At 37.5% G+C, this 11,430-nt stretch overlaps 1 long non-coding RNA gene across 1 annotated transcript; it reads right to left on the bottom strand.

Annotated features, from left to right (window-relative positions):
• Nucleotides 1–303: 303 nt before the first annotated feature.
• On the bottom strand, nt 304–6,272 carry LOC139175683 (uncharacterized). The gene is made up of 3 exons (XR_011560553.1): nt 6,189–6,272; nt 691–852; nt 304–394 (listed from the first exon to the last, which is right to left on the bottom strand). It is a non-coding gene; the product is annotated as an uncharacterized lncRNA (long non-coding RNA).
• Nucleotides 6,273–11,430: the final 5,158 nt, after the last annotated feature.

Raw genomic sequence — 11,430 nt, forward strand, 5'->3', positions numbered from 1 at the left:
AGTGAAGGTCACGTTCGTACCTCATGCATATCCTCCACTGAAAAATTGGCTGAGCCATGAGCATGGAGAAGATGGCAATGTGACAGGAAATGTTCACACAAGATAGAACAAGTTGGAATTTCACCGTGGTTCATAATTTTGCGCACCTTGAATCAAACACTTCCATGGCTATTTGCATATTCCTTACACTTGATGCAAAGTCCAACATGTATCAAGCCATTTATCATCAACCTCTTTGTTCTCAGATAGAAAGTCTTGTTAATCATTTTTAACAATCATACTTCACATCAGCTCGTGGTCATCGGTTATGTGCAAGTGCGGTTCCATTAGCCTCTATCCTAGAAACATGGGATTCTTTTGGCCTATTTTGTTATAGTCAGCATCATCAGACAAGCTGAAAGAACAATACAGATCACTGTAAATAAACCCTAAGATTGAAATAGCCCTCCCATGATACAGTAATTCTCTCCACTATTTGTGTGAGGTGAGCAACTCTTTGGCTCTCTAAAAACGGTAGCCACTTAGCCCTTAAATAACTATCAATAACAATTTCCCATCTTAAAGATCTCAAAATTCCTGGCTCTTCTCATTAGGACATTCTTCCCAATCATATGGTCCAAGGATCAATTATATGGATTAGAAATATGTTCTCCCTTGCTATGGTACCATTGGACTTCTCAGGCTTCTTACCTATTCCTGGATTTTTTCCGCTTTGCTTTGATGAGGCAAATAACAAGGATGATACTTATCACAATGAACACAGCCAGAGTAAGACTAAGGCCCAGCACACTCTTTTGGATGGCTAATTGGCAATAACTATCCAGATACCAGAACATGTCCAAATTGTTGCAACTAGGGAAAGAGAAATGAATTAATAAAAAGAGCTTTCTTTGCAAGACTCTAAGTAACTTCCAATAGCAATAATTCATTAAAAAATAAAACAGAAAATTAGAACAGAATAAATTAATAGGCCTCAGATTATAACTGCCAAAGAAACTATAACTGTCATACTCAATTGACTTAGAATAGAGTAGAATAGAATTTTATTGGCCAAGTGTGATTGGACATACAAGGAATTTGTCTTGGTGCATATGCTCTCAGCGTACATAAAAGAAAAAGATACGTCAAGAATCATGTGGTACAACACTTAATGATTGTCATAGGGGTCAAATAAGCAATGAAGAAACAATCAGTATTAATAAAAGCAACAAGTTACAGTCATACAGTCCTAAGTGGGAGGAAAAGGATGATAGGAATGATAAGAAAAACTAATAGAAATAGAAGTGCAGATTTAGTAAAAAGTCTGACAGTGTTGAGGGAATTATTTGTTTAGTAGAGTGATGGCGTTCGGAAAAAAACTGTTCTTGTGTCTTGGTGTGCAGTGCTCTGTAGCGACGTTTTAAGGGTAGGGGTTGAAACAGTTTGTGTCCAGGATCAGGGCCGCTGATAGGCCGGTACTACTGGTAGTGGCGTCAGGGGCCCGGCCAAATTGACAAATGGGGGGGCGGACGGTTTTGCCGGCCCCCTGGCGCCCGCAGTAATTTGTACCCAGTGAGCAGCACCGACGCCGAGCTCCAGCCTTAGCCAGCGCACCCCAAAATGCCCCCCTGGCCCCGCACACCCTTTTCCAATGGGGTGCACGCCGTGGCCCCCCCCAGCCCCCCCGCACCTCTAGCCCCCTCACACCCCTGGCTACTCGCCGCTGCCCCCCGCATGCCCGCCCGCCCACCTGATCCGCCTCTCTTTCTCCTCCGCCGGCCAAGGTTTTTCTTGCCAAAAAAGAAAGAAAACCTTTGCCGGCTTTTTTTCCTCCTTAATTTGAATATTCCAGGTGGGCTGGCAGGGACATTGAAAATCACTTTCGCCAGCGTCCGGAGAACGAGAGAGAGTGAGAGCGACAGAGCAAGATAGAGAGAAAGTGAGAAAGAGAGAGAGAGAGAAAGAGGGGGGAGAGAAAGAGATAGCAAGAGAGAGAGAGAACGAGAGAGAGAAAGAGTGAGAGAAAGAAAACAAGAGAGAGAAAGTGAGAAAAAGAGAGGGAGACCTCACCTACAAAAAGATATTGACAAAATTGAACAGGTCCAAAGACGGGCTACAAGAATGGTGGAAGGTCTTAAGCATAAAACATATCAGGAAAGACTTAATGAACTCAATCTGTATAGTCTGGAGGACAGAAGGAAAAGGGGGGATATGATCGAAACATTTAAATATGTTAAAGGGTTAAATAAGGTTCAGGAGGGAAGTGTTTTTAATAGGAAAGTGAACACAAGAACAAGGGGACACAATCTGAAGTTAGTTGGGGGAAAGATCAAAAGCAATGTGAGGAAATATCATTTCACTGAAAGAGTAGTAGATCCTTGGAACAAACTTCCAGCAGACGTGGTTGGTAAATCCACAGTAACTGAATTTAAACATGCCTGGGATAAACATATATCCATCCTAAGATAAAACACAGGAAATAGTATAAGGGCAGACTAGATGGACCATGAGGTCTTTTTCTGCCACCAGTCTTCTATGTTTCTATGAGAACAAGAGGGGGAGAGACAGAGAAAGAGGGGGAGAGTGAGAAAGAGAAAGAAAGAAAGAAAGAAAAAGAGAGAGAGATGAGAGAGGAAGGAAGAGAGTGAGAGAGAGGAAGAAAGCAAGATAGAGAAAGAAAGAAAGAGATGAGAGAGGAAGGAAGATAGTGAGAGAGAGGAAGAAAGCAAGATAGAGAAAGAGAGAGATGAGAGAGGAAGGGAGTGAGAGAGAGGAAGAAAGCAAGATAAAGAGAAAGAGAGAAAGAAAGAAAGAGATGAGAGAGGAAGGAAGAGAGTGAGAGAGAGAGAGAAAGAAAGAAAGATAGAGAAAGAGAAAGAGAGAGAGAGATGAGAGGAAGGAAGAGAGAGAGAGGAAGAAAGAGAGAGAGAGAAGAGTGGAAGGAAGAGAGAGAGAGAAATGATAGAATAAAGGGGAGAAAAAAGAGAAATGAGAAAATGATTGAGGCAGAGAATGACAGGAAAGAGAGAGGTGACTCTTGATTTAAAGCATATGGTAAAAGCACTTAAATAATAACAGAAAAAAACCCCAGCCCTCACCTGTTTTTATTAATAATTTTCTGGTTGTTTTAGTTTTAATAGTAATGAATTTTGGCTTATTTATATATTTATATATTTATATATTTATATATTTATATATTTATATATTTATATATTTATATATTTATATATTTATATATTTATATATTTATATATTTATATATTTATATATTTATATATTTATATATTTATATATTTATATATTTATATATTTATATATTTATATATTTATATATTTATATATTTATATATTTATATATTTATATATTTATATATTTATATATTTATATATTTATATATTTATATATTTATATATTTATATATTTATATATTTATATATTTATATATTTATATATTTATATATTTATATATTTATATATTTATATATTTATATATTTATATATATATGCCGCCCAGTCCCAAGTTTTTCCTTATTTCCAGATTGCATTTCCTCTTGGTGAGGTTCCGCCCATTGCTTCTTGTACTACCTTCAGGTGGCATGGCCATCTGCTCTGTGGCAGCCCTTTAAGGATTGGGAAACTACTATTATATTCCCCCTCAGTTTTCTATTTGTTGAGCTAAACATACTCATTCTCTTAGCCCTTGTTCATAGGATTTAGCCTCTAGGCCAGGGGTGTCAAACTCAATTTCATTGAGGGCCACATCAGGGCTGTGTTTGACCTCAGAGGGCCGGGGGAGGGCTTGCGCAGGGTGTGTGGCCATGGTGGGCATGGCACCGGATTTGGGGGCAGTAGTTTTAAAATGGCGGGGGGGGCAGACACTTAGGTTGTATGGGGCCCCAAAATTCCTGATGGCAGCCCTGTCCAGGATGCAGGGGGTCAGTAAATATTTTCCTCGCCCTCTTTTTGACTCATGCAGTATGCAGGTCCTCAATGGAAGGCAGGTTGGCAGCAATTGTTTTTTCTGCAGTTCTTGTCTTCATAGATTAAAAAAAGGATTGATTGCATTTGGTTTTTGGAGCACTAATAAGTGGGAAGCTATCCTAGCTTCTTAGAGTGGGAAAAGAGACAACAACTTCCTTTGCCTAAGAAACAGAGATGAGAATTTCCTTCTAAAGTTGGAAACAATGGGAGAGGGACAACCTTTACCTTTTGTTTACAAGTAGACTCCAAGGCAGCCCCAACAAAAGGTCATTACTGTGATCCAAACAAAAGATGATGAAAGCACAACAGACAATTACTGGAGTATTTTGTTCTAGAATACCATCTGGTTATTGTGTAATTGTGTTGTGCTTTTTAAATTTTTTGCCATATGCTAAATAAAAGAAATAAATTTTAAACACAGGGGAATTCATGCTGATTTAGTATCTTATTCATTCATGCCCTCAAATCACTCTAACTTTGTAGAGTTTGTCTTAGAGTCAGTATTCCAAGAGACTCCTTTGAAATGTCAATCAAATTATTCTAGAATATTAATTGCCTTTCATTTTACACAATCTGATGGTGCCCCAATAATTCAGGGGTTGCCACAAAGAAGAAGGAGTCAACTCTTTTCCAAAGCACCTGAGGATAGAACAAGAAGCAATGGGTGGAAGCTGAACAAGGAGAGAAGCAACTTAGAACTAAGGAGAAATTTCCTGACTTAGAACAATTAATCAATGGAACAGCTTGCCTCCAGAAATTGTGAATGCTCCAACACTGGAAGTTCTTAATAAGATGTCGGATAACCATCTGTCTGAAATAGTGTAGGGTTTCCTTCCTAAGTAGGAGGTTGGACTAGATCTCCAAGGTCCTTTCCAATGTTATATTAAATAAATCATTTTTCCTGCTTTTCTTATTTTCTGCACTTGTCATAGAATTTTACCAATTTAATACATTGATCGATCAACTCATTGGGGTTCCAGTAAGAGCTTAGGGTTTTTCCTGAAGATCAGGTGAGTGATTTGACTGAGAAACTGCCTGGAATAAGTTAGATGGCCAGAATTTTGGACCATATTGCCCTATGCAACCTCTCTCTGCGCATTAATCCAAGACCTCACCTTGGCTTACCTAGAAGCACTGGGAGATGAAACATCAGTAGAAATATCTGGAGCACTCAAAAGGAAGACTCAAACTGACTTATCTGATCAAATTATTATATTAGGGATTACCTATTGGTGATACGGGTGGCTAAATATCAATATTTTCCTATTCACATTGCATCCACTGATAATTGTACAATGATCATATTCAGGGTCTTTTGGTCTCAGTAGGGATGGCTTTTCAGAACAACTTTGGACACTGTGAGAATTATTAAGGCTATCTGATGAATAATATCATTCAGATAAAGTCCAACATGGAGGGCAGGGTGGACCAAGGTGTCTGGAGTATGATCTGATGGTATAAACTGGGTGCGTTTGAGACCCTGGCTCCTGATGAAGTAGACAGGCTTTCTTTGTTGTTACTTTGGTCACATGTTTACTGGATCTGGTCCACTGTTGGATGATAAAAATGGCCAAGGAGGTGACCTGCAGTTGGATCCATGCTATGATGTGAGCTATTTTTATAGAGGGAATGATATACCTCCTGCCTCAAAAGACTTAGTGTTTTTCTTCTATTTACTTGTGAATTGTAGGGAGTAAGACAATATAACAATTTAATTAATAAATAGCACTTTGATAACAACTATATTAATAGCTTTGTATACTAAATTTAGGAAAATGTGTAAATTTCTGCAAACTGAAAAATGTAGTGAAATGGGAGAAAATCTCAGTTAGTTCTAATAACTGTCCAAGATTTATGTGCTGTTTGGTTTTTTAAATAATGGTAAGGTTTTATATGTTTTTTAATATTAGATTTGTTCCACTACTATATTGTTTTTATTACTGTTGTGAGCTGCCCCGAGTCTTCAGAGAGGGGCGGCATACAAATCTAATAAATAATAATAATAATAATAATAATAATAATAATAATAATAATTTAATATTTATATTCTAATTTATATCCTGGCTCTAAAGCAGTGGTCTCCTGCCTTGGAAGCTTTAAGACTTATGGATTTCAACTCCCATTCTCAGAATTTCCCAACTAGCTTTGCAAGTCTTAAAGTTGCCAAGGGTAGGGACCCCTGCTCTAAAGATCTCCTTTGATACTCCCCCTTCTTCTGTCTACTTACATGCAGTGGGGGCCAATTTCAGAGATTCGGCAAACACCATTGAAGCAGTTCATGGAATTAGGAGTGCCTTTGTAACATCTCGAGACACAGCGCAAAATACCATTCACCAGGTGGGGATAATAATAGTCTGCATACTTCGGATCAATAATATTTTTACATGTGTCTGGTGAGAAAAAGAGGAGCTAAATATATAATGAAATACAGGGAATACATGTAGGTCAAACCAACAAACTGTACTGCAACAAAAAGATGTCTGTTAAGAACCAAAAGAAACAAGTTTAACATAGTTTATAGGTGGCCCAACTCTGCAGAATGAATTGAATGAAGAATTAAAATTCTAATACAAAACAAATGGAGATACTAAAACTCATCTTTTTCTTTCTTCAGTTCTTCCTCATGCTCTCCTAATTACTATATATCATAAATGTGTCCTTACAGTACATCCTTAGGTTTTTTCCCCTTCAGTTACTGCTCTATTTATAGTACAATATTTACTTAGGGCCAAATTGAATTTTAGCAAAAGAACAAAATCCCCTTTATATTTTCTTCATTCTTGTTCCTCAACTTTGAATTTTCTACTTTATTTTACCATCATTATACATGTACATTCTCAAGATTGCTGGATCCATCCCCACTACCAATTCTTAAGAAATACTTAATAGTTAATGCTTTTTCTTCATTCCCAGCCAATTGGGAGCCATGTTAAACTTGTCCTTAGCTGTTAAAGTTTTGAAATAGTATTTTTCCTGTTCCCTTGGGCACAATTTTTCTTTAGATAGTTTTTGACATACTCTTATCAACAAATGGCTGTTATAATGCCCCCTCAGGATATGAGGCTGAGAATCGTCTCCATATTAATTTTGCATGAGTAAAATCACTGGTTTCCTGAAAGTAATCTACCTTCAGGATGCTCACTGCCAGTTTTCAAACTTGATAAGTGGATTTTTAGAAGTATAGCTGTAGCATCCTAGATAAAACTTAATGGGAGGTGAAATGAAGACAAGGAATCAACCTCTTTTCACCTCCTGTCTTTGCCTTGCTACTAATTCTAATAAGTAGGCATATGGTAGCTGGAGAAGACTTCTTTCATTCATTCTCCATGGATTTTGTTTGGGGAATCCTCTTGGTTTGATAGAGATTCTCCATGACTGTGTCATGTGATTGACACTACAAGCTGACATAAAGTAGTTAATTGATATGGATTGATGGATATGGATGAATTGGATCTATATATCATCAAATAATCCAGGGACTTTCATTTATGTATGAAAACAAACAGTTTAAATATCCATGGCAGTTATTAGTTACACATTTAAAATGTAGATTGAACAATTAAGTAGTTTAAAAATCTAAAACATAGTCCTGATAATCTTGACACATGTACCCTACTGTTTACTGAAACTTACCATTTAATGAAACAGTTGAATTAAGAATCGGATTAGGTAAAGGAACAAAGCACAGTTTTTGTCCTGGGAAAAAAAAGTATAATTGTATTCATTAGTTATCTGGGTGGTTATATACCTTGGTTTATTTCATCCAAAATTCTTCTCCACTAAAAAAAATCAAATACCATATTTTTTGGAGTATAAGACACACTAGAGTGTAAGACACACCTTAGTTTTGGGGGAAGAAAATAGGAAAAATAATCTGCTTACCAGATATTTATCTGGCAAGCATCCTTAGTCTGTTCAGCTTCAGCACATTTATTTTATACCCTAATTAGGACTTTAAAAAACCTTATTCAGAAAGAGTAACAATGAAAGAGCTTGTAATCATTAGCACCTGGTTAGGGCTGGAAAGAAACATTTGGAGCAAATTAGAGCAATGAAAAACCCCCTGCAAAGAGGAAGGGCTTGGAAAACATTCTTCTCAAAGAGTAATAATGAAAGACCTTGCAAGCTGGTAAGAGCTAGGAACATTTTTAGCATCTGGTTAGGGCTGGAAAGAAACATTGAGGAAGTAGAGCAATAAAAAAACTACAAAGACAGGGTTTGGAAAACATTCTTGACAGAGAGTAACAATGAAAGGACTTGCAAGCAGGTAAGAGCTGGGAACATCGTTAGCACCTGGTTAGGGATGGAAAGAAACATTTGGAGCAAGTTAGAGCAATGGAAAAAACCCTACAAAGATTAAAAATGAAAGAACCTGCAAGGTAACAGCTGGGAAGATCATTAGCACCTAGTTAGGGCAGGGGGGAAAAAGCTTTTTAAAAAAGCTACATTCAGAGTATAAGACGCACCTGAATTTTCAGCCTCATTTAGGGAGGAAAAAGATGCATCTTATACTCCAAAAAGTACAGTAGGCCTTTTTAAACAACCCATTAAAGTGCAAAGAAACTATTAACTTTACTTCTTCAAACTAGACTTTGTTTTATTCCGTACTGAAGTTTTCATTCTTGATGAACCAAATTCTTTAAACTTCTTCCCTGCCTAGCAGAGAGGATATGAGGCTAAGCACCTCAAGATCTCCCCTTCTCTTCTCCGTCTGTTCTTTCAAACAAAACCTCCCATAATCATAGTCCCTTCCCCTACCAGAAGAAAAGGAAATTATAAGCCACGAAAACCTAATAAATGAACCAAGACTTCATTTGAATCCTTCATCCCTGCTCTTTTGCCCCGAAAAAAGTGAGCAAAATAATCTTTTTACTGATCCACATAGAAAACACCAATTTCTTAAAAAGGATCTTCCTCTGATTTGGAGCAAATAGAAAACAAAATGCATTTGCTCCCATCTAGTGGCTATATTGAAATGTGCAGGCCATTCGAAAGGACGTTTGAGCCTGAAGAAAAAAAGGTGGCTTATCCTAAAAAAAAAACCTCATCAAAAAGGAGCCAGAGTCCTCGGAGAGGGGCGGCATACAAATGTAATAAATTATTATTATTATTATTATTATTATTATTATTATTGTTGTTGTTGTTGTTGTTGTTATCATCATCATCATCATCATCATCACCATCATCATCATCTTGCTTACTTCTCACTCAGGAAAACCATATCCCAGTGGAAGAGTTTACCCAGCCATACCATACCTGAAGGGTCAACACACTCTCCTGTGCTATTTATGTTTTCCAAGGCGTATTTCACTGCCTCTGTGATAACTTCTGTTTTATGCTGAATCTTTTCCTCATTACTCTCTATTAGTACTTGGGAGATGACTTTATGTTCCACAATAATGCTGCCATTCCTAAAAGAACAATGAAAAGAACAATTCCTCAGATGCTGAACTACCTTTTTTTCTCCATGGAGGTATGATAAAGACTGTAATAGCCCCACCCCTTCCCACCATCAAATTCAAAATGAACTATTACTTCTAGTCTTTCAGTTTAAGCCACACAACTGTCTTAAGAAAGAGCTTAGAATAAGAGTTTCATACTGGAACAAAGTTCTTTTGAAACCTTCCTGACTGAGTGGGATTTCAACCTCAACTTTAGTCAGTGAAGGGCTACCAAAAAATTTACTACCACACTATGGGTGTGGCTTATGCAGGACGCCCTACATTTTCTTTCAAAATCTTTCAGTGCAAATTGGGTGCTCTGGGGTGGAGCTCCATTTTCACTACCCCCCCCCCTGCGTTCCCCCCTCAGTCCGGGCAGTAGCCCACCCCTGACTTTAGTCCAAGTCTAACTGCTTTAACTTGTAAGCTCATTATTGTTGGTGCTTCTCTTGAAGAGCTATTTCATCTTTCTTAGATATTTTCTAGAAGACATGGTGACTGAAATATATAGTGGTACCTCTACTTAAGAATGCCTCTACTTAAGAACTGTTCTAGATAAGAACCGGGTGTTCAAGATTTTTTTTGCCTCTTTTAAAGAACCATTTTCTACTTAAGAACCTGAGCCCAGAAAAAAATCCCAGGAAATTTGAGAGCGGCATAAAGACCCGGCCAGTTTTCTGCCATTCCCCCTGGGTTTTTCTCTCTGGCGCAGTGTATGGGAGGTAGCCTTGAGCCGGGTGTATGGGAGGCGCATGCTCCTCCTTGCCATCTCAGAGTCCCTCTCTTTTTTTAAGCCTTAAAGTTTTGGATTTTTTTGATTCCCCTAACCTTCCTTCGGCAGCAACTGTCCTCCTCCTCTTATTCCTCCTCCTCTTCCCACCCAAATTCTGAGCTTTTATTTCTTTTCTAATTGGTTTGCACACATTATTTGCTTTTACATTGATTCCTATGGAAAAATTGCTTCTAGTTACAAACTTTTTTACTCAAGAACCTGGTCACGGAATGAATTAAGTTCGTAAGTAGAGGTACCACTGTATTCAGTATTGCAGCTCATATTGCAAAAAGCCCAGCTAATTTTTTTTTTTCATTAGACACTTGCAATCAGTTTGACTGGCATGCAGGAAGAATACCAAATACTGCTTTCTGTGCTAGCTCTGAAACTGGAATTGTTGATACTTGTCAGGGAGATAGTGGTCGACCTGTGGTATGCTATTTATCAGATTCTAAATACTATATTGTAGGAATTACCAGCTATGGTACTGACTGACTGAACTAAATTACCAGGAATTTACACTAATTTGCCTAAGTACATGTTCTGGGTGAGGAGACAACTTAGCGAAACCAACAATGTGAGCATTCAGGCAGTTCCGGTTTTTTGCTTGCGGGGTGGAACATTTTCCAACTAACTGTATGAAGCAGCAAATCTGCTTTTTAATGTGCTATAAATATATCACGTTGTTTTTTAAACACTTTGAATTATCTTGCTATGTCATTTTTTGTGAAAAAATATTTAACAATATTTTATTGTTTTAATTTGCTCATTGCTCATTTTTTACAGATGAAAATTTGCATTTTCATCTGTAAAAAAAAAGACATGCAAAATGTCCAATCTTAAAATCCTCTAGCCATGCTTGGTTCCTTCTCTGCTCAGATCCTGAACTATCCACATTGTTGAGAAGAAAAGATCTGAAGAGGCTGAAAAGAGTCTCCACAATGGGAGAAAAGTTCTATTCATATTCAAGTTCACTTGATGGCTCATCATCCCAAAGATTAAATTAGCCTCTCTTTAGACACTCACCTCATTCTTAAGATCTCCACATCATAGTATCCAGGAACAGCATGATAAACTTCTTTCATCTGCAAGGTAGAAAAAGTAAAAAACAAAAAAACCTTCATAAACAAAGAAATGCCAGGAAAGAGACTTGAATTAGAAGCAAGCCTCCTAAAGCATTGAGTATGTGGTCTGTGCTATGTCTTGTATTATCCCTATCTGCAGAATGCTTAAAATATAAGAAGCAAGTTTTTGAT

The sequence above is a fragment of the Erythrolamprus reginae genome, chromosome Z, assembly GCF_031021105.1.
Source record: "Erythrolamprus reginae isolate rEryReg1 chromosome Z, rEryReg1.hap1, whole genome shotgun sequence".
NCBI classification, from domain to species: Eukaryota; Metazoa; Chordata; class Lepidosauria; order Squamata; family Dipsadidae; genus Erythrolamprus; species Erythrolamprus reginae.